General features: G+C 47.3%; 1 protein-coding gene across 1 annotated transcript in view; it reads right to left on the reverse strand.

Moving 5' to 3' along the window:
* EXTL3 (exostosin like glycosyltransferase 3) overlaps window positions 1–19,556 on the reverse strand; it is a 170,071-nt gene extending 150,515 nt beyond the window's left edge. Inside the window, exon 1 of the mRNA XM_081188493.1 lies at window positions 19,422–19,556. The gene's annotated coding sequence lies outside the window, so the exon portion shown is untranslated. The remainder of the gene's footprint in view (window positions 1–19,421) is intronic.
* Window positions 19,557–20,353: the final 797 nt, after the last annotated feature.

The raw sequence follows: 20,353 nt of genomic DNA on the forward strand, positions 1-20,353 counted from the left end.
CAAGACGAATTTCCCTATGGGCTTGCTTCGCAAGACGAAAAAGTCTTGCGAGTCTTGCGATTTTTTTCGCTCCCCCCCCCTTTTTCTTTCTTTTTTTTCAGCATGATTTTTTTATTAGTTTGCATTATACAAAATACAAAATACAAAAAAGAAAATTCAATTCTCATTTTCACAGATTTCTGGTATGACTTCCTTCAACCTTTCCACAAATCATCCGTAATAGTCTTTTATGTAGGTTCGCATTTCTTAGTTTGTATTGCCATTATCATACTAGTTCTTCCGTTTCTCTATAGACAATACCCTTTACCTTTTACAGAGCTCCTTTAAAGCCCACTAGTGTTATCTGTCCATCACTTAGATTTTCCAGATATTCCGTAAAACTTTCCCAATCCTTAATGAACCTCTGGTCTTTTGAGTATCTAATTTTCCCTGTCATCTTATCCATCTCCGCATAATCCAACATTTTTGCTCTCCATTCCTCAACTGTCGGCAAGCCCTCAGATTTCCAATTTTGAGCTAATAGGACTCTTGCAGCCGTTGTTGCATACTGGAAGAGCTTGTGATCTTTCTTCTTAATCTCCCTTCCTACCATTCCCAGCAAAAATGCCTCGGGTTTTTTAACAAAGGTATATCTTAGAATTTTCTTCATTTCGTTATATACACTCTCCCAAAACTCTTTAACTTTTTGGCATTCCCACCACATATGGTAGAAGGACCCCTCCCTTTCCTTGCACTTCCAGCATTTATTACAAGTTCCATACATTTTAGCTAACTTTGCAGGAGTCATATACCATCGGTAAAACATTTTCATTAGGTTCTCCTTCAATGTCACACAAGCTGTAAACTTAAGATGTTTTTTCCAGAGTTTCTCCCATTCTTCGAAATATATATTATGACCGATATCTCTAGCCCAGTGTGTCATGACCGACTTTACTTCCTCATCTATCAAATTCCATTCCAATAACTGATTGTACATTTTAGATAGAGTTTTATGATTATTATTCAATATCTCAATCTGGAATCTAGAATCTTTGTCGGCATATCCTTTGTCTTTAATATCTTTCCTAAACATTCCATTTATCTGGAAATAGTGCATCCAGTCATAGACTTTCTCTTTGACCTCATCGTAAGGCTTCATTTTCCACTTTCCTTCTTTTTTCACTAACAGTTGTTCATAGGTAGCCCAATTATCTCTCATATTAATCTTTTTAACACTCATGACTTCTAGTGGCGATAGCCAATGGGGTGTTTTGGGTTCTAACATATCTCTATTCCTCTCCCATACCTCAATCAATGGACCTCTAAAGATATGATTTTCGAAGCCCCTGTGTACTTTTCTCTTCTCATGCCATAAGTAGGCGTGCCACCCAAATCTGTTATTGAATCCCTCTAGGTCTAGCACTTCCTTATCTTCCAATCTTATCCATGTTTTGACCCAGCATAGGCATGACACCTCATAGTATAGTTTCAGGTCTGTCCCCCCCCCCTTTTTCTAAGCCGTTAAGCCGCTAATAGCCTTTTAGCCGCTAAGCCGCTAAGCCTTTAATAGCCGCTAAACCGCTAAACCGCTAATAGCACTAAGCCGCTAAGCCGCTAATAGGGTTGCTTTGCAAGACGAAAAAACCGCTAGACGAAGAGACTCGCGGAACGGATTAATTTCGTCTTGCGAGGCACCACTGTACTAACACTGGAGTTTTTTGAGGTCTGTACGGGTTGGCTTTTTGGACGAATGCTGAGTTTGCATTTTGTACTAAAGTTGGTTTTTGCTTTTAAATGTGCTTGGGGGTAAGCTACACTTCTGTGAATCCTCCCTCTCCAAAGACCTGCTCTGTTTATTATTTTTATTTTGCAAGGCACCAACTGCCACTCATTTGTTTCTTCCTCTCCCCAAAGTCCCCCTGGCCACTGTTTCCCACGCTATTAATTTAAACGGAATGTCTACCAGGGAAACCAAAGTCGCTTCCCACCCTCCAGATCCCACCTCCTAGCAGATGGCAAAGTTATAAATATCAACGCATTCGTCAGCTAGTGGTACTCAAACCAGGCAGGCCAGAGCATCTTCTGCACAGCTTAAAAATACCACAACGGATTCACAGAACCATAAAATTGCAGAATCATAGAATCATAGAATCATAGAGTTGGAAGAGACCACAAGGGCCATCGAGTCCAACCCCCTGCCAAGCAGGAAACACCATCAGAGCACTCCTGACATATGGCTGTCAAGCCTCTGCTTAAAGACCTCCAAAAAAGGAGACTCCACCACACTCCTTGGCAGCAAATTCCACTGTCAAACAGCTCTTACTGTCAGGAAGTTCTTCCTAATGTTTAGGTGGAATCTTCTTTCTTGTAGTTTGGATCCATTGCTCCGTGTCCACTTCTCTGGAGCAGCAGAAAACAACCTTTCTCCCTCCTCTATGTGACATCCTTTTATATATTTGAACATGGCTATCATATCACCCCTTAACCTCCTCTTCTCCAGGCTAAACATGCCCAGCTCCCTTAGCCGTTCCTCATAAGGCATCGTTTCCAGGCCTTGGACCATTTTGGTTGCCCTCCTCTGGACACGTTCCAGTTTTGGTTGCCCTCCTCTGGACACGTTCCAGCAGAGTTTGGGAGGACCCAAAAGGGCAGCTAATCGAACCTCATGCGATGCAGGAATCACAGCAAGAGAATCTTTGATCAGCAAGCAACATTTATTTCAACTCTGGCGTTGCACCTCCAAAATGCAGAGCCTGATTTTCTGCAATGCAGGTGCATCAAGAATTATGGAGCTCCACGCAGACATTTATTTGCTGTGCACAATCCATACCGCTGGAGCATGAAAGGCTGGGCTTATGGGTGCCCAGGACATATATTCAAGCGCATGAACGGGACATGAACGGCACAAATTAAGTAGATCTGTGGGAGGTTCAGTACAGATGAGAGAAACTAGGAGGCGATGAAGCTGGCCTCAAACCACCCAGTCTCCTGGGCAATCTCCTGGGCATCCAACATTAGGGGTCCTCAGGCAGACTAGGCCCTAGGGCAGCCTTTGCCAAGCTGGTGTGCTCCAGGCATTTTGGACTACAGTTCCCAGCAGCCTCAGCCAGCTGGCCATGGAGGGTACCTGGTCGGCCGCCATAGGGAAAAGATGACCCCTGGGCTGCATTTCTAACCTGAAGCAAATCAGCTGACTCGCCAAGGCAACTGGGGTTCTACAAGGCCCAATCAATCCTTTGCAGCCAAGCCAGCTAGTAGTAGTAGTAATAATAATAATAATAATAATAATAATAATAATAATAATTTATACCCCGCCCATCTGGCTGGGTTTCCCCAGCCACTCTGGGCGGCTTCCAAAAGAATATTAAAATACTGTGATACATCAAACATTAAAAGCTTCCCTAAACAGGGCTGCCTTCAGATGTCTTCTAAAAGTCTGGTAGTTGTTGTTCTCTTTGACATCTGGTGGGAGGGCGCCACTACCGAGAAGGCCCTCTGCCTGGTTCCCTGTAACTTGGCTTCTCGCAGTGAGGGAACTGCCAGAAGGCCCTCGGAGCTGGACCTCAGTGTCCGGGTAGAACGATGGAGGTGGAGACGCTCCTTCAGGTATACTGGACCGAGGCCGTTTAGGGCTTTAAAGGTCAGCACCAACACTAGTCGGTGCGTTCTGCCTGATATTTTGTCAAAAAACAAAGCATCCTCGCCCTGCCTTTCTGCCAAACGAGGTTCCCAGATGGGTTTACAAGGTCCAAAAATAAGACAGCCCTTGCCCTCAGGTTTGCAATCTATAAAATACATGTGACAAAAGTGAAATACAGTGGTACCCCTGGTTGTGAGCGGGATCCGTTCCGGAGGCCCGTTCACAACATGAAAAGAATGCAACCTGCAGCGGCGCATCTGCGGGTTGTGATTCATCATTTTGCGCATTGCGCATGTGCAAGCAGCGAAACCCGGAAGTAACCCTATCCAGTTTGCTGCGGGATGCAACCTGAAAAAAATGTAACATGAAGCAAACATAACATGAGGTATGACTGTATACTTGGAGTCAAGTGTGAATTTCATGCTCTTTATTCAGCCCATAGTAGCAATGAATGAAACTTTCCCCAAAATGTCTAGCTATATATACATTATTTACACAATGGGCCCTGTGTGATTGACTAATTCTGGGAGGCTACTCCTGTAGGCCAATCAGGTTGTGGATTCACTTCCTCCAGAAGCCTGATTGGCTGCTCCTGCAGGCCAATCAGGTCACTGATTCACTTCCACCTGGAGCTGGATTGGGTGGCTCCTGCGAACCAATCAGACTGCTGCATTCTGGATCCTATTATTCTAGGATTCAGCTCAGTACATAAGAAGGAAAGGTGATGGGGGGGGGGGGAAGCAGCTCGTTCACCAGTTCAAGGAGGGTGATGATGCGAGAACATCTGCATAGTTTGCTGCTTTCCTCTGCCTTTCCCAAAATTCGGCAGATGACACAATTAAGGTAGCAGTGAAACAGAGCTGAAATATTTCTCCAGCAGGGCAAAATTTCTAATGTTCTGGTTGTTGCTGCTGCTTCTGCTTTCCTGGCACCGCTATTCTCTCCTTCTGGGCTCTGCTTCCGTCTTCCCCTGCAGCCCCATTAATCACAACTGTCAGAGAAGGGAAAGGAAACGTGCCCACCAAAATGTTTTCAGGATTCTCCCCTCTTTGGGCGCACAGATAAATTTCTCAACTGCCCTGGAAGAAGCTGCAACCCTGTGTGCAGTCAACCTTCTTGAATCCCACCAATCTCAAATAATAATATTTGATGTATCACAGTATTTTAATATTCTTTTGGAAGCCACCCAGAGTGGCTGGGGAAACCCAGCCAGATGGGCGGGGTATAAATTATTATTATTATTATTAATTTATTAATTATTATTAATTATTATTAATTATTATTACTTATTATTAATTATTATTATTATTATTTGGCTGGGCTTCCCCAGCCACTCTGGGCGGCTTCCAACAAAATATTAAAATACAGTAATGCATCATACATTAAAAGCTTCCCTAAACAGAGCTGCCTTCTAAAAGTCTGGTAGTTGTTGTTCTCTTTGACATCTGGTGGGAGGATGTTCCACAGGGCGGGTGCCACTACCGAGGAGGCCAGAACCTCTCTGCTTCTGAGTACAGAATTCTCTGCTGACATCTAAACCTGCCTTATAGTCAGTCAAACCATTTGTCCAGGGTGGGGAACCAGTGGAACAGCAGAGCATAGAATTGTAGCATTGGAAGGGATCCCCAAGGGTCATCTAGTCCAACCCCCTGGAATGCAGGAATCTCAGCTAAAGCATCCCTGACAGAGGGCCATCCAACCTCTGCTTAAAAACCTCCAGGGAAGGAGAGTCCACCACCTCCCAAGGGAGGCCGTTCTACTATCCAACAGCTCTTACTGTCAGAAAGTTCTTCCTGACGTTTAGTTGGAATCACCTTTCTTGTAATTTGAATCCATTGGTTCAGGTCCTCTGCTCTGCAGTAGCAGAAAAAAATGTTGTGGGACTACAACTCTTGACATCACTGGTTGTGTTGGCTAGGGTGGATGGGAAAGGACTTATTCGTGCACTGTTAAACTGCGGAACTCACTCCCACAAGACACAGCAATGGCCACCGACATGGATGGCTTCAAAAGAGGATTGGACAAATTTGTGGAAGACAAGGCTGCCAATAGCTAATAGCTATGATGGCTATATTGGGACGCGGGTGGCGCTGTGGTCTAAACCACTGAGCCTAGGGCTTGCTGATCAGAAGGTCGGCGGTTCGAATCCCCGCAATGACGGGGTGAGCTCCCATTGCTCGGTCCCTGCTCCTGCCAACCTAACATTCGAAAGCACGTCAAAGTGCAAGTATATAAATAGGTACCACTCCAGCGGGAAGGTAAACGGCGTTTCCATGTGCTGCTCTGGTTCGCCAGAAGCGGCTTAGTCATGCTGGCCACATGACCCTGAAGGTGTACGCCAGGTCCCTCAGCCAATAAAGCCAGATGAGCGCCGCAAACCCAGAGTCGGTCATGACTGGACTAATGGTACCTTTACCTTTATGATGGCTATACAGTGGTACCTTGGTTTACGAACTTAATCCGTTCCGGAAGTCCGTTCTTAAACCAAAGCATTCTTAATGCTTTCCATAGCAGCGGGAGACTCAACTTACAAATGGAAGACACTCAACATGTTCTGCTTCCAAGGCAATGTTCACAAACCAAAACACCTACTTCCAGGTTTGCAGCATTCTTAATCCAAGTTGTTCATAAACTAAGCTGTTCTTAAACCAAGGTACCACTGTAGTTCGCCTCCACCGTTAGAGGCAGGATATGACCCTGAATGCCAGTTGCTGGAAAATAAAGGAGAGAAGAGTGCTGTAAAAAAATATCTAGGAGTGCTAGCACCAGGCTGAGGAATGGTTCTCTACCATAGAGTTTTCATTATCAATAGAACAATATCATCACCATTCAAACTGAAGTTAATTCTATTGGAATTAGGTATGAGGTATGTATCTTTCATTGGACAGCCTGTGAAGTTCAGATCCAAGGCCATCTTTCTTTGATCCGTCTTTTTCCTTTGTTTCCAAATTTTTACATTTGGTTTTTCTTACGAGAGAGGACGCTCGAACAGCCTTCTCGTAATCTGGAGCGATGGAGAACTCTCAATCTGTTTTACGGCATCGTAAAAAGAAATGCCAGTGGGATCATTTAAGGCCCATGCAAGTGAAAATGTTTATCATCGGGAAGGAGCCAAGACGTAAAATTGGATTTTACTTGGTGTGCTCCACGACGGAACATCAATAAAAAGGGAATCCCATAAAACTAATAAGAGATCTTGCTTATTGGGCCGGTCAGCATATAAAAATACTCTTGGCTAAAGCTCTCGGGGAGTAAATTACTGTAACTCTGTAATTAGTAGGACAACAGCATAAGACCATGGCTAGCCATATAGAAGCAGGTGCAGAACCAGTGACTACTCAAGATGTTATTGGACTCCCAGCAGCCTCAAAAGCCAGAGATGGTAGGATCCTGTTCATCTGGAGAGCCACAGGTTCCCTTCGGTCAGCCCTAAGAAGCAACACAGTTAACCGAACAAACAAGTCAGGATCCATCATAAAATACATTTCAAGCAACAACTTTGGGCTGGATATATTAGCACGCTGCGAAAACACCATGCTACCCGCCCACATATAAAAGTGAAAGCAATGCCAAAATTGGAAGTTTAGGGCACAGATTTCTGCCTGTTAGGCAGAGACTCCCTCTTGCATCAAAAGAATTTGCCAGGAAGGCGTTTTTTAAAAGCGCTACAACATGGGTAGGCAAACTAAGGCCCGGGGGCCAGATCCAGCTCAATTGCCTTCTGAATCCAGCCCGTGGACGGTCCAGTAATCAGTGTGCTTCTACATGAGTAGAATGTCTCCTTTTATTTAAAATGCATCTCTGGGTTATTTGCGGGGCATAGGAATCCATTCATTTCCCACCAGAATATAGTCCGGCCCCCTACAAGGTCTGAGGGACAGTGGACCGGCCCCCTGCTAAAAAAGTTTGCTGACCCCTGCGCTACAAGGATCAAGGCGCTAGGATCGCAGAATACCCGAGTGCTGTTTGAGGACATAGTAAAATAAGGAGAGAGTGATCGAAGGAGAGGTAGCCACTTGTTTCTCCTTACGGTGACTGGCAAGCCAGGACCGTCACTCATCGCCAGTAAGCTGTGTGTGATAAACACACACACACAAAATTATATCCTTTAACTACAGGGCAGGGAAGCCCAGAGACTGAACGCCAAAGGCCCAAAGAATCATTTGCATTCCACTCTTTTTCCCGTTTTCCCAAACCACAACCATGGCGAGGAGGGAGAATTCTCAGTGGCTAAACAACAGGGATCGTTGATGGCTGAATGACCTGGCAATGGAATACAAAAGTTCATCAAATTACGCACAAACAGACAGACAGACAGACACACACACACACGGAGTGGGAGGAGAGAAAGAGATGTCATTCCATATGCCTGGTGTTATTTGCTCAGCTGGGCACCCTAAACTTCTTCATTGCCACTGCAATACCACTGGTCAATCTATCTTAGCATTGCCTACACACTAACACCCGTGGGTTCCCCAGTTTCAGACTTAGGCTGCATGCAAAACAATATAAGGAAAGTGAAATATACTCGGAGTCGAGAGTGGATTTCATGCTCTTTATTCAGCTCATAGTGGTGAGGAGGAATGGAAGTTCCCCCAGAATGCCTGCTTTATATAAATTATTTACACAATGGGCCCCACGTGATTGGCTAATTCCGGGATTCTCCTGTAGGCCAATCAGGTTGCAGATTCACTTCCAACTGGAGCTGGATTGGGTGGCTCCTGTGGACCAATCAGACTGCTGCATTCTGAATCCTATTGTTCTAGGACCAATCAGACTGCTGCATTTTGGATCCTATTCAACTCAGTACATAGCACCAAGCCTCCTGGATCAGGCCAAAAGAGACCCATCTAGTACAGCATCTTGTTCACACAATGCCCAACCAGGTACCTATTATGGGAAACCTGAAAGCTGGATTCTGGACCAAGCCAGGGTTCAAAATTGGCCAGGCGCATTTTGCACTCAGCTATCGGACACTTGTAACCGAGTGATTGGCCCCTGACATCTCCATCTGGTGATACATGCTGGGAGATCCTTGGCTCTCGACTGCTTTCACACACTAGCAAGCACATCCTATAGAATTCTATCCGTGATATTTTATCTGCACACTTGGAATGAATTTCAAGAACCAAGAAGTTGTTATTGAAAAGAGCTGCCTGGCCCCAAAACGGGGACGAGGTGTTCAGTTTCGGCAACCGTAACCCTGGTTGAAGGAGCCATTTGGCGCCCAGTTTATATATCTGAGTTTCTAAGACTGCCAAGAGCGCCGCTCTCCCCTCCTGTGGTTTCCAGCAACTGGTAATAATAATAATAATAATAATAATAATAATAATAATAATAATAATAATAATAATTTATTATTTATACCCCGCCCATCTGGTTGAGTCTCCCCAGCCACTCTGGGCGGCTTCCAATCACGTGTTAAAAACAATACAGCATTAAATATTAAAAACTGCCTTCAGATGTCTTTTAAAGAGAAGATAGCTGCTTATTTCCTTGACATCTGATGGGAGGGCGTTCCACAGGGCGGGCGCCACTACCGAGAAGGCCCTCTGCCTGGTTCCCTGTAACCTCACTTCTCGCAATGAGGGAACTGCCAGAAGGCCCTTGGAGCTGGATCTCAGCGTCCGGGCAGAACGATGGGGGTGGAGACACTTCTTCAGGTATACTGGACCGAGGCCGTTTAGGGCGTTAAAGGTCAGCACCAACACTGGTATTCAGAAGCACTGCTGCCTTGATCCATGGGCTGAGAGCAAAGCAATGCTGATCAGTGGAAAAAAAAATATATAGACCAGCTCTATGGGTACCACAGTTATCCCCCCTCCCAACCCCAATTCCAAAAGGATGTTGGAGGGTGTCCAAACATGCCCTTGATATGCCTCCTTTTCTCCATTATCTAACCACAAACAACAGGTGAAGGGAAAATGCAATATTTCTGCAGCAGTGAGGTATGTCCATGGGTGGCTGCATAAATAGATCTGCAAAAATTTCTCAAGATCTCCTCCAGGTGACCACAGGTTGGTTCCTTTCAATTTACCTGGGGCTGAAGTGGCTCAGCCTAGCTTCCTCCAAGCTGCAAAGGCTATGCGTTATATCTCTGTTGCTCCAAGAGTGAGGTGTTTGGCAGGAGTTGCTGTATATATTGCTCATTATTAGTTTTAATTTTATATATATTGTACTTTTAATAGCATGCTCTTAGGTAAGCCACCCCGGGGAATATTTATTGATGGGCAGCTCTATAAATCAAAATTTGAATAAATAAATAATGCCTTTGCCAGAGTCTCTGGAGAGCTTCTGTTTAAGAGTAGAGATGGCACCGAACCATCTGGGCTGAATCCCTCTGGGCTCCATGTAAGGCCGTTTCATACATCTCCTGGCACCACACGTGAATTAAGTTTAGCCGTCCCACTGGCTGTCCACTTCCAGGGAAGCGTAAGAAATCATTCTGCGTGGTTTATATCCGCAGCAAGAGAAAACAGGATTATTTTTCTTCGCTGCAGCCAGGCCTTGCAGGAAGCTGAACCAGAAATTTATAGAAGGACTATCAAACAACATCTCTCAACCCCGCAAAGCTCATGGAGTGGCTAGAATAGGACTTGCTAAGCTGGTCCCTTCCTGGGATATAGCTCAGTCGGTAGAACATGGGACTATGAATTTCAGGGTTGTGAGTTCGAGTCTCACCTTGGACAAAAGATTGCTGCATTGCCAGGGGGTTGTACTTGATGACCTTCATGGTACCTTCCAACTTTGATTCTAGGTTTTGGACCTCAACTCCCATCAGCCTCAGCTAGCATAGTCAGCAAGCACCATATCTGTTTATCCTGGGTTAGGGTATCAGCCCAGATGGTTCGGTGCCATCTCTACTCTTAAACAGAAGAGAGCCAGTGTGGTGTAGTGGTGAAGAGTGGTGGACTCGTAATCTGGGGAACCGGGTTCGCTTCCCCACTCCTCCACATGCAGCTGCTGGGTGACCTTGGGCTAGTCACACTTCTTTGAAGTCTCTCAGCCCCGCTCACCTCACAGAGTGTTTGTTGTGGGGGAAGAAGGGAAAGGAGATTGTTAGCCGCTTTGAGACTCCTGAAGGGGAGTGAAAGGCGGGATATCAAGTCCAAACTCTTCTTCTTCTTCTTCTATTTGACTAGGAAATGGAGGTCAGGTGTCCTGACTCCCACTCACAGACTTGGGACTCACACCTCACTTGTTTTGCTTGAAAGTTTTACTCCCCAATTCACTACAGCACCCAAAACCCAAACAGGGTTAGAGGTTAGAAAGTCAGGAAGCAGGACAGAGTGCTCAAGTTTTTATATTGCAAACCGCCCAAAGAGTGGTATAGAAATTTAATAAATAGTAATAATAATAAAATACATTGATCCCACTATGGAACTCACTCCCATGGGAAGCAGGCCACCAATCTAGACGGCTTTAAAAGACGATTAAGCAAATCCACCGAGGAGAGGGCTGTCATGGCTACTAACCAAGGCAGTGAAGGTCCTGAATGAGTGCCTGGAGGCGGTTGGAGGATGGATGGCGGCTAATGGATTGAGGTTGAATCCTGACAAGACAGAAGTACTGTTTTGGGGGGACAGGGAGCGGATGGGTGTGGGGGACTCCCTGGTCCTGAATCGGGCAACTGTGCCCCTGAAGGACCAGGTGCGCAGCCTGGGAGTCATTTTGGACTCACAGCTGTCCATGGAGGCACAGGTCAGTTCTGTGTCCAGGGTAGCTGTCTACCAGCTCCATCTGGTATGCAGGTTGAGACCCTCCCTGCCCGCAGACCGTCTCACCAGACTGGTGCATGTTCTAGTTATCTCCTGCTTGGACTACTGCGTTGCGCTCTACGTGGGGCTACCTTTGAAGGTGACCCGGAAACTACAACTAATCCAGAATGTGGCAGCTGGACTGGTGACTGGGAGCGGCCACCGAGACCACATAACACCGGTCCAGAAAGACCTACATTGGCTCCCCGTACTTTTCCGAGTGTTGGTGCTGACCTTTAAAGCCCTAAACGGCCTCGGTCCTTTATTCCTGCCCGGACACTGAATTCCAGCTCCAAGGGCCTTCTGGCGGTTCCCTCACTGCGAGAAGCAAACTACAGGGAACCAGGCAGCGGGCCTTCTCAGTGGTGGCACCCGCCCTGTGGAACGCCCTTCCAGCAGATGTCAAAGAGATAAACAACTATATTTAGAAGACATCTGAAGGCAGCTCTGTTCAGGGAAGTTTTTAATGTGTGACATTTTGATGTATTTTTAATCCTTGTTGGAAGCCGCCCAGAGTGGCTGGAGAAACCCAGCCAGATGGGCAGGGTACAAATAATAAATTATTATTATTATTATTATTATTATTATTATTATTATTATTATTATTATTATTATTATTATGGCTGGGATGGCTGTGCTCTGACAACACAGCTGGATGCCAGCAATGCTTCTGTATGCCAGCTGCTAGAAACTACAGGAGAAGAGAGGGCCCTTGTGTCAGATCCTGCTTCTGTGTTTCCCGCTGGGTCATCAGTTTGCCTGGTGTGAGGATCCCGGACTAGATGTGCCAGCAGGCTCTTCTTCTGCACTTAAGAACGAAGTGGTTGGCATCCCAAGGCTTGAGAGAGCAAGAGAGAGCACTCATCCAAGAGAGATAAGCGTGTGAAGTCTGAAGTCTATCATCAAGGGATCAAGGGAAGTAATAGTGCCACTGTATTCTACTCTGGTCAGACCTCACCTGGAGTACTGTGTCCAGTTCTGGGCACCACAGTTCAAGAAGGACACTGACAAACTGGAACGTGTCCAGAGGAGGGCAACCAAAATGGTCAAAGGCCTGGAAACGATGCCTTATGAGGAACGGCTAAGGGAGCTGGGCATGTTTAGCCTGGAGAAGAGGAGGTTAAGGGGTGATATGATAGCCATGTTCAAATATATAAAAGGATGTCACATAGAGGAGGGAGAAAGGTTGTTTTCTGCTGCTCCAGAGAAGCGGACACGGAGCAATGGATCCAAACTACAAGAAAGAAGATTCCACCTAAACATTAGGAAGAACTTCCTGACAGTAAGAGCTGTTCAACAGTGGAATTTGCTGCCAAGGAGTGTGGTGGAGTCTCCTACTTTGGAGGTCTTTAAGCAGAGGCTTGACAACCATATGTCAGGAGTGCTCTGATGGTGTTTCCTGCTTGGCAGGGGGTTGGACCCGATGGCCCTTGTGGTCTCTTCCAACTCTATGATTCTATGATTCTATGATCTCTTTCTGGGATCTAGCCTCGCATTCAAAGGGCAAGAGGTAACACCCAGAGCCTCTACCCACCCCGAAACCAGCTTTTTCTCCTGCTACCCTTGACATTTCTTCTCTACCCGCAAGCACAGCTGCACATGGTCAGCCCTCTCCGTTACTGTACTCAGTCACTGCCGCTCTCAAGCCTCTTAAAAAGGTAAAGGGACCCCTGACCATTAGGTCCAGTAGCGGACGACTCTGGGGTTGTGGTTTTAACTTTTTGAACCGAAGTGTAGGTGCTGCCACACGAAAAGATCAGGTCCTTACAAATATATTTGACGTCATTTTTATTGTGGGGTTTTTTTTGTAAGCTGCTTTGAGAGCCTACTGGCTTCCTGTAGGGCAGCCTTCAGCAACCTGGACCACCCCCTCCCCCCCCAACACTCGCGACTACAGCCCCAGACAGCCAAGCTGCATAGCACTGGCCCTGATGACAGCATGGCCATGCTAGCCTGGAACTGTAGTGCAAAACAGCCAGACGGCACCAGTTGGGTGCAGGCTGCTGCAACGGTGAAGGCCCTGGTGATCATCTAATGTTTATTGGATGGATTTTCCCCTAAAATGATTTTAGAACTTTGAATTTCTTGTTATTCACGCTTTTATACTGTATTTTATGCTGTTTTTTTGTTGTATCACAATTAAGTGTTTTATATTTGTTGTTAGCCGCCCTGGGCCCGGTTTTCTGAACCGGGAAGGGCGGGGTATAAATTAATTTTTTTTTTAAAAAAAGGTAGCAAGAGGAATCGTTTCAGGACTATATTACAGACAAAGTGGGGTTGAAATGGCAGTGGAGCGGATAACAGGGTGAAGTTTCCAGAGGAGCGAAGGAAAACAGAAGGAACTATCGGGGGTGCCGAGGGGAACAGGTAGGCAAGGCATCCAGAGACAAGGCAAGAGGAAGCACATTCTACTGAGGTCGAGAGTAACCCCATCCAGAGACAAAAATAAATAATTCCGGGAACAGGAATGTTTGCATTTGTACAAGGCTCCGGCAGCCCTGGGCAGACGAGAGGCAAGGGTATGTTTGTATTAACTTTGGCCTGGTTTTCCCGTCCCAATGTACTCTCCTGGCTCTATTCGTTAGAGATATTCTACAAAATCATTTCTCAGCCTTTCCACAGCCAGGAAGGCACGAGGGGCTCCTTCGTTAGTTATCTCAATAAACCTAACTTTTTGACTGTTCAGCAACAAGGGTTGCCGTTCTGTGAATGGTTCATTTATCCAGTAGGCATAACGTTTACTGCACATGTAACTTATTAAGATAGAGTTCATATTTATCCACTGCATGTTTACAGTATCTCCAGGCTTTGTCTTGCACATGGCACCTTAATATGTTTGCTGTTTGAATGGTTACAAGTCTATCTCTATTCTAGCTATTATTCTAGTAAATTCTATTATTCTAGTAAATTTGGTTTTATACTTATAAGCCAGTTTGTGGTGGTGTTGTTTTGTTGTAGTGGTCATCACTAATTCCTGTGGGAATGAGTTTCACAGTCATTGTTTCACAACAAGCCCAGACTCCTGATCCATGTATAGTCTGGCTTCCCTGTGGCAGCGTTCGCACATAATCTTAAACCATAGTTCAACATTGCCAGGAAAAGCTGCAGTGAGCCTCGGATTTGGATAGAGCCTCGCCCTTCTTTCCAGGAGGCCAGCATTAGGGATTTGGAAGAAGGTTACCAGATTTGTTTCAATGAATCCGGGGACACTTTTCAACTTCAATGGATTTTGTATGGGGACTGATGTGTAAATCTGGGGACTGTCCCTGGGAAACGGGGACGTCTGGTAACTTTAATTTGGAAGCCTTTGCCTCCTTTCTAACAGTTTGACGTGGCATCAAAACCTTGTCAAAACCGCGTAGCCTTAACTATTGTCAGGGGAAATTACTCAACTTCAAACCAGAGTTTAAAAAGCTAGTTTTGTTTTCAGTAAACTTGAAGGTCAGCCATAGCTTAGGGTTGAGATGTCATAGTTGACCTCCAATTTGCAGTGGTGGAGAAGAGGGGGAAGGAAGATTGTGCTCGTTCAAGATTTCCTGCAGCTCATCCTTGCAAAGCTAAACTGTGGCTTGACATTATGAGGAAAGCAAGGCACAGTGTGTTGCTGGGATTTGAGACTGCATTATTCAGCATGCAGTATCCACTGCTTCCTCCGCAGGTTGTCATCACTTCTGAGTGAAGCTTGCAGGTAATCGGATGAGGTACCCAGCAGGCCACTAATTGACTGGCGGATTTCTCTGTTTCCCTTCCAATCTTCCAAGCAGTTTAGCAAAGACAAGCCAAGCGCATTCCATTTCTTTCAATAGAGTCATACCTCGGGTTGAAGTAGCTTCGGGTTGAGCATTTTCGGGTTGCGCTCTGCGGCGACCCGGAAGTAACGGAACGCGTTACTTCTGGGTTTCACCACTCGTGCATGTGGAGACGCTCAACATGACTTCACGTGCATGTGCGAAAGCAGCAAATTGTGACACGCGCAGACGCGGGTTGTGTTTGCTTCAGGATGCGAGTGGGGCTCTGGAACGGATCCCGTTCACATCTAGAGGTACCACTGTATTTAAACAAATAAAGCATGACTAAACATCAGGAATAACTTTCTAAGAGCTGGAGGACCATCTGTCATGGATGCTTTAGCCGAGATTCCTGCATTGCAGGGGGTTGGACTAGATGACCCTTGGGGTCTCTTCCAACTCTACAGTTCTACGATGCTATGATAACGCAGTCCTGCCAACCTAGCAGTTCGAAAGCACATCAAAGTGCAAGTAGATAAATAGGTACCGCTCCGGCGGGAAGGTAAACTGTGTTTCCGTGCACTCCTCTGGTTAGCCAGAAGTGGCTTAGTCCTGCTGGCCACATGACCCGGAAGCTGTACGCCGGCTCCCTCGGCCAATAAAACGAGATGAGCGCCACAACCCCAGAGTCAGCCACGACTGGACCTAATGGTCAGGGATCCCTTTACCTTTATGATAACACAGAGTAGCATTAAAAATACAACAAAATATACCCACAGCGACATCTCTGCAGAAACAAGCAGGTTTTATTCAAATGTGTCTCAAGAAAAAGACTGGAGGGGGTGAGTTGAGGAAAACTTGATTCAAAAGTTTGGTTCCTGACTCTTGGTCAAGGAAGGAATAAGGGACGTTGGTATTCCATCTAAAAACACACCTACCTGGGAGCTAGCTCCCTTCACCATGTTTCCTTGAGCACCACTATACACTTGGACATCTGTAGGCAGGGCCGGTCCACCCATGAGGCAAGGTGAGGCGACCGCTTCGGGCGGCAGGATCTGCAGGGGCAGGAGATACGACCTCCAAGGAATGCATCACCAGCTGCCGTACGGTCCTTAGAGGCTGGATCTGCCGCCTCCTTGGCAGTCCTTCTAGGCCTCCTCCCTAACACCCTCTTGGTGAACAGGAGACACCGCCAATGGTCTCCTTCCACCTCACTCTACTAACTCCAGAAACCCAAGACCACGTGGAGGAGGCTCCTCCCCACGCCAGCATCGCCCAGTCCAAAAGCCAAGGCCATTCTGATGGGGACACAGAGCGGTAGAGGTGCGCCTGGTGCCCGCCAGGTGTCCTGCACTACAACTCCCAGCAGCCATGACAGCCGTTAGTCAAGGGCAGGCTTCCTCCACCTTGGCCCTCCAGATGTTTTGAGACTACAGTTCCCATCATCCCTGACCACTGGTCCTGCTAGCTAGGGATCATGGGAGTTGTAGGCCAAAAACATCTGGAGGGCAGAGTTTGAGGAAGCCTGGTCAAGGGTAATGGGAGTTGTGCTCCAACAACATCTGGAGACCTCCAGGTTGAGCAAGGCTGATCTGAATAATCCTAGAGCAGTTATAAGGAGGAAAATCAGATAAGCCCATGGGTGATGATTCTTTGGGACGCGGGTGGCGCTGTGGGTTAAAGCCTCAGCACCTAGGACTTGCCGATCGAAAGGTCAGCGGTTCGAATCCCCGTGGCGGGGTGCGCTCCCGTTGTTCGGTCCCAGCACCTGCCAACCTAGCAGTTCGAAAGCACCTTCGGGTGCAAGTAGATAAATAGGGACCGCTTACCAGTGGGAAGGTAAACGGCATTCCGTGTGCTGCGCTGGCTCGCCAGATGCAGCTTGTCACGCTGGCCACGTGACCCAGAAGTGTCTGTGGACAGTGCTGGCTCCCGGCCTATAGAGTGAGATGAGCGCACAACCCTAGAGTCTGGCAAGACTGGCCCACACGGGCAGGGGTACCTTTACCTTTACCTTGATGATTCTTTATTAGATTTGTATACCGGCCCCCACCAAGGGTGATTCATGACATAAAAACACAAAACGACAACTCACACAATATAGAATAAAAACAAACCAAAGACATCCCCTCCCACAAACGCATTTACAGTGGTACCTCAGGTTAAGTACTTAATTCGTTCCGGAGGTCCGTTCTTAACCTGAAACTGTTCTTAACTTGAGGTACCACTTTAGCTAATGGGGCCTCCTGCTGCTACTGCGCCACGGAGCCCGATTTCTGTTTTCATCCTGAAGCAAAGTTCTTAACCCGAGGTAATATTTCTGGGTTAGCAGAGTCTGTAACCTGAAGCATATGTAACCCGAGGTACCACTGTAAAAGGACACTTCCAAGTTCCTTTCCGAAGCACCAAGAAATTGACGATCAACAAGGCCTGCAGGGTGTCACACCTGAAAGAGAGGTGGGACCACAAAGCCATGCCTCCCATCAATGAAAGGAAAAACGTGTGTGTATCAGCCACTGCTATGGTCACTTCCAGAGAAGCTATTTTCCCCTCTCCAGAACAGAAGGGAGGGTAAGTGTGGGCATCTTTAAGGGGATATTTTCAATGCTGGAGATGGTGAGGCGATGTGGACAAGAACTGTGCAGGATGAGGACATTTCTCATGAAATGTGAGTTTCTGAGGGGTGAGACCTTTTGTAGATGCCATAGGAGATACTGTTGCTCATACAGGTGGCACCAAAAGTGCCACCTTGGTGACCCCCAGCTTATGCCATAATAAAGCTTGTGAGCATTTAAGATGCAAAAAAAACCCTCCCAAACAAACAAACATGGCATGCAGACTATCCCTCCCCCCTTTCCAAATATCACACTCACAGACCCACATAATTATTCCCCCACTCCTCCCAGTAGAAAGAAACCCAAGTCTCACAGCAGCAGTCATATCCTTCTTTCCCCCAAATCTCCCATTGCAAAAAAAACAGGAAGGAAGGCAGAATCAAAGCATATGTTTTAAAGACAAGATACATGGGGTTTCTCTCCCGGAAACTAAAAACACCATCCCAGACTATCATGTAGTACATTTCCGAGACTTAATATTCAGAATCTGCAATCCTAAAATGTCAACAGGGAAGGGTTGTAACTTTGTAGTAAGGCAAATGCTTTGCACATAAAAAAACACACCTCTGGTTTGGCACTTTTTGGAAAGAGGTTTTTTCAGAGAGTAAGGCAGCGGGCAGAGATATTTAAGGAGGAGGAGGGCTGTCGCTCTGAGCTAAAAGTATGGGGCCAGACTGAATAACAATCTGACACAGTGACTCCCCTCTAAGGCTACTTCTGAGCAAGGAGGTCCACAATGCCTGCCACAAAACGCCCAGTTCCTTCTGCCATGCTTCACGGATCCATTCCGATCCACTGCACACCACCCAAAACAAAGAGCTTGCGTTGCTATGGTCATTATAGGATTCCTGTCTTTTTGGGACACAGCCACAGGGCAGAAAGGCATGCGCACCTCTTAGGATGAAGCACACTCACGGTGAGCGCATGGGGCTGGCTGCCAAGAAGCCACAGGGCGAGCGCATGGACCCTTTTCAGCAGACATGGGGAAGAAGGGCCCCCACTTGCCACAAGGGAGAAGGTGCTCCAAAACTCCACAAGGACCTTTTTCCTGGGGAAACTGCTGGGGGGTGGGGAGCAGTCTAATGTATAACCCGGATCACTAGATCCTTTCTGGCTGCCTGGACCTCACTGCCTGCTCCCATTCCGGAGAGCACATGGACAGAGCATATGCTCAGAATTCCCCAGTCCACTCTCTGCCTGTTTTCTGAGCGGATCCTGCAACGAGGAGACTCCCAGGAGGCCAGGAGGAGCTGGCAGGAGTGCCACCTTGGCCAAGCGACCGTGGGTGGCAGTGGGTACTATACAACCCACTGGTGCCCAAATTTATGGGGATTTTTGTGGGTGCTGGGGCACCCAGAGCCCCAGCATGTATGGGAGCTGGTCATTGCAGCTCCCCCGCCCCGGATCTGTACCCTCGACGCCTTGGCTTGCATTGCAAGCCATTATATTCCCCGGGTTCCTTCTTCCCCCGGGCGCCAGGCACGTGAAACCGTTCCGGGGGGGCGGAAGGGAGAGGACCCGGGCGGGGGCTGATCCTGCACCGGGGAGAAATGCATGCAAGCCGAAACGAAAGTAGGGTGTGTGGGGGGGAACCCTTTCCTCTGCAAGAGCAAAGGAGGAGCTGTCCTGTGCAAAGTCAGAGCCACCCCACCCGGCGCACCCCGGGGTCGCCCTCCAGAAATCTCTGCAGCGCAGCGCTTACCTCGTAGCTGCAAGGAGCGCGGCTGGAGGCCAGCAAGTCCGCGCACAGCTGCCGGGAGGAAAGGGCTTCAAGGGAAGGAAGGAGGCAGGCTGAGCCCGGGCGCCGCTGCCTGCCTGCTTGCAACCGTCCCGAGTCTGCAGCCCGGCGGCCAATGCTCGGCGCGCCGTGGGAAGCGGAGCTTTTAAAACCGGGAAGGAAAGGGGGGCCGGTGCGCCCCCTGGTGGAGATGGGAGGGAGATCATAAATCCTAGAATTGGAAGCGGGGTCCCCAAAGGTCATCCAGTCCAACCCCCTGGAATGCAGGCATCTCAGCTAAAGCATCCATGACAGATGGCCATCCAAGCTCTGCTTAAAAAGCTCCAAGGAAGGAGAGCCCATCACCTTCCAAGGGAGACCGTTCCACCGTCTAGCACAGGCTTCCTCAACCTCAGCCCTCCAGATGTTTTGAGACTACGCGTTAATGAGTCGTTGCCTGTACATGCAGTCCGGCTGATCTTTGAAGTAAAGATACGTGCGCATAGAGAGATCCGTTAACACCATCACCATGCTAGAGTTGGACCCTGATGGCAAACAGGAAAGCATCAGGATTTGCTGTGGGAAAATGATTGCTTGTACATAAGAGCATGAGCAGAGTTCTTATTATTGCAGAGTGATTTTACAGCACGAGATATTGCTAAGAGCATGATGAGCACGTGAACACCTCATGCTAGACTAATGATTGGCTCACGTAGCATAACACTCTCTTTGTCTGTGGGCAAAAGCAAGGTTACATTCCTTTGATTTGTTACTTTTGAGTACCAGGCAGAGCAAGCGCAGTGCTGGAGGAGGGAGGATGATTTATTTCTTACTGCACACAATAAACATGGCACGGCTGAAGCCAAAGCTTTTTCTTCAAGTCATCTTGGTGTGAGACTGATTTCTGACTGATTTTC

Source organism: Podarcis bocagei (assembly GCF_964188305.1).
Source record: "Podarcis bocagei genome assembly, chromosome: 3".
Taxonomy (NCBI): Eukaryota; Metazoa; Chordata; class Lepidosauria; order Squamata; family Lacertidae; genus Podarcis; species Podarcis bocagei.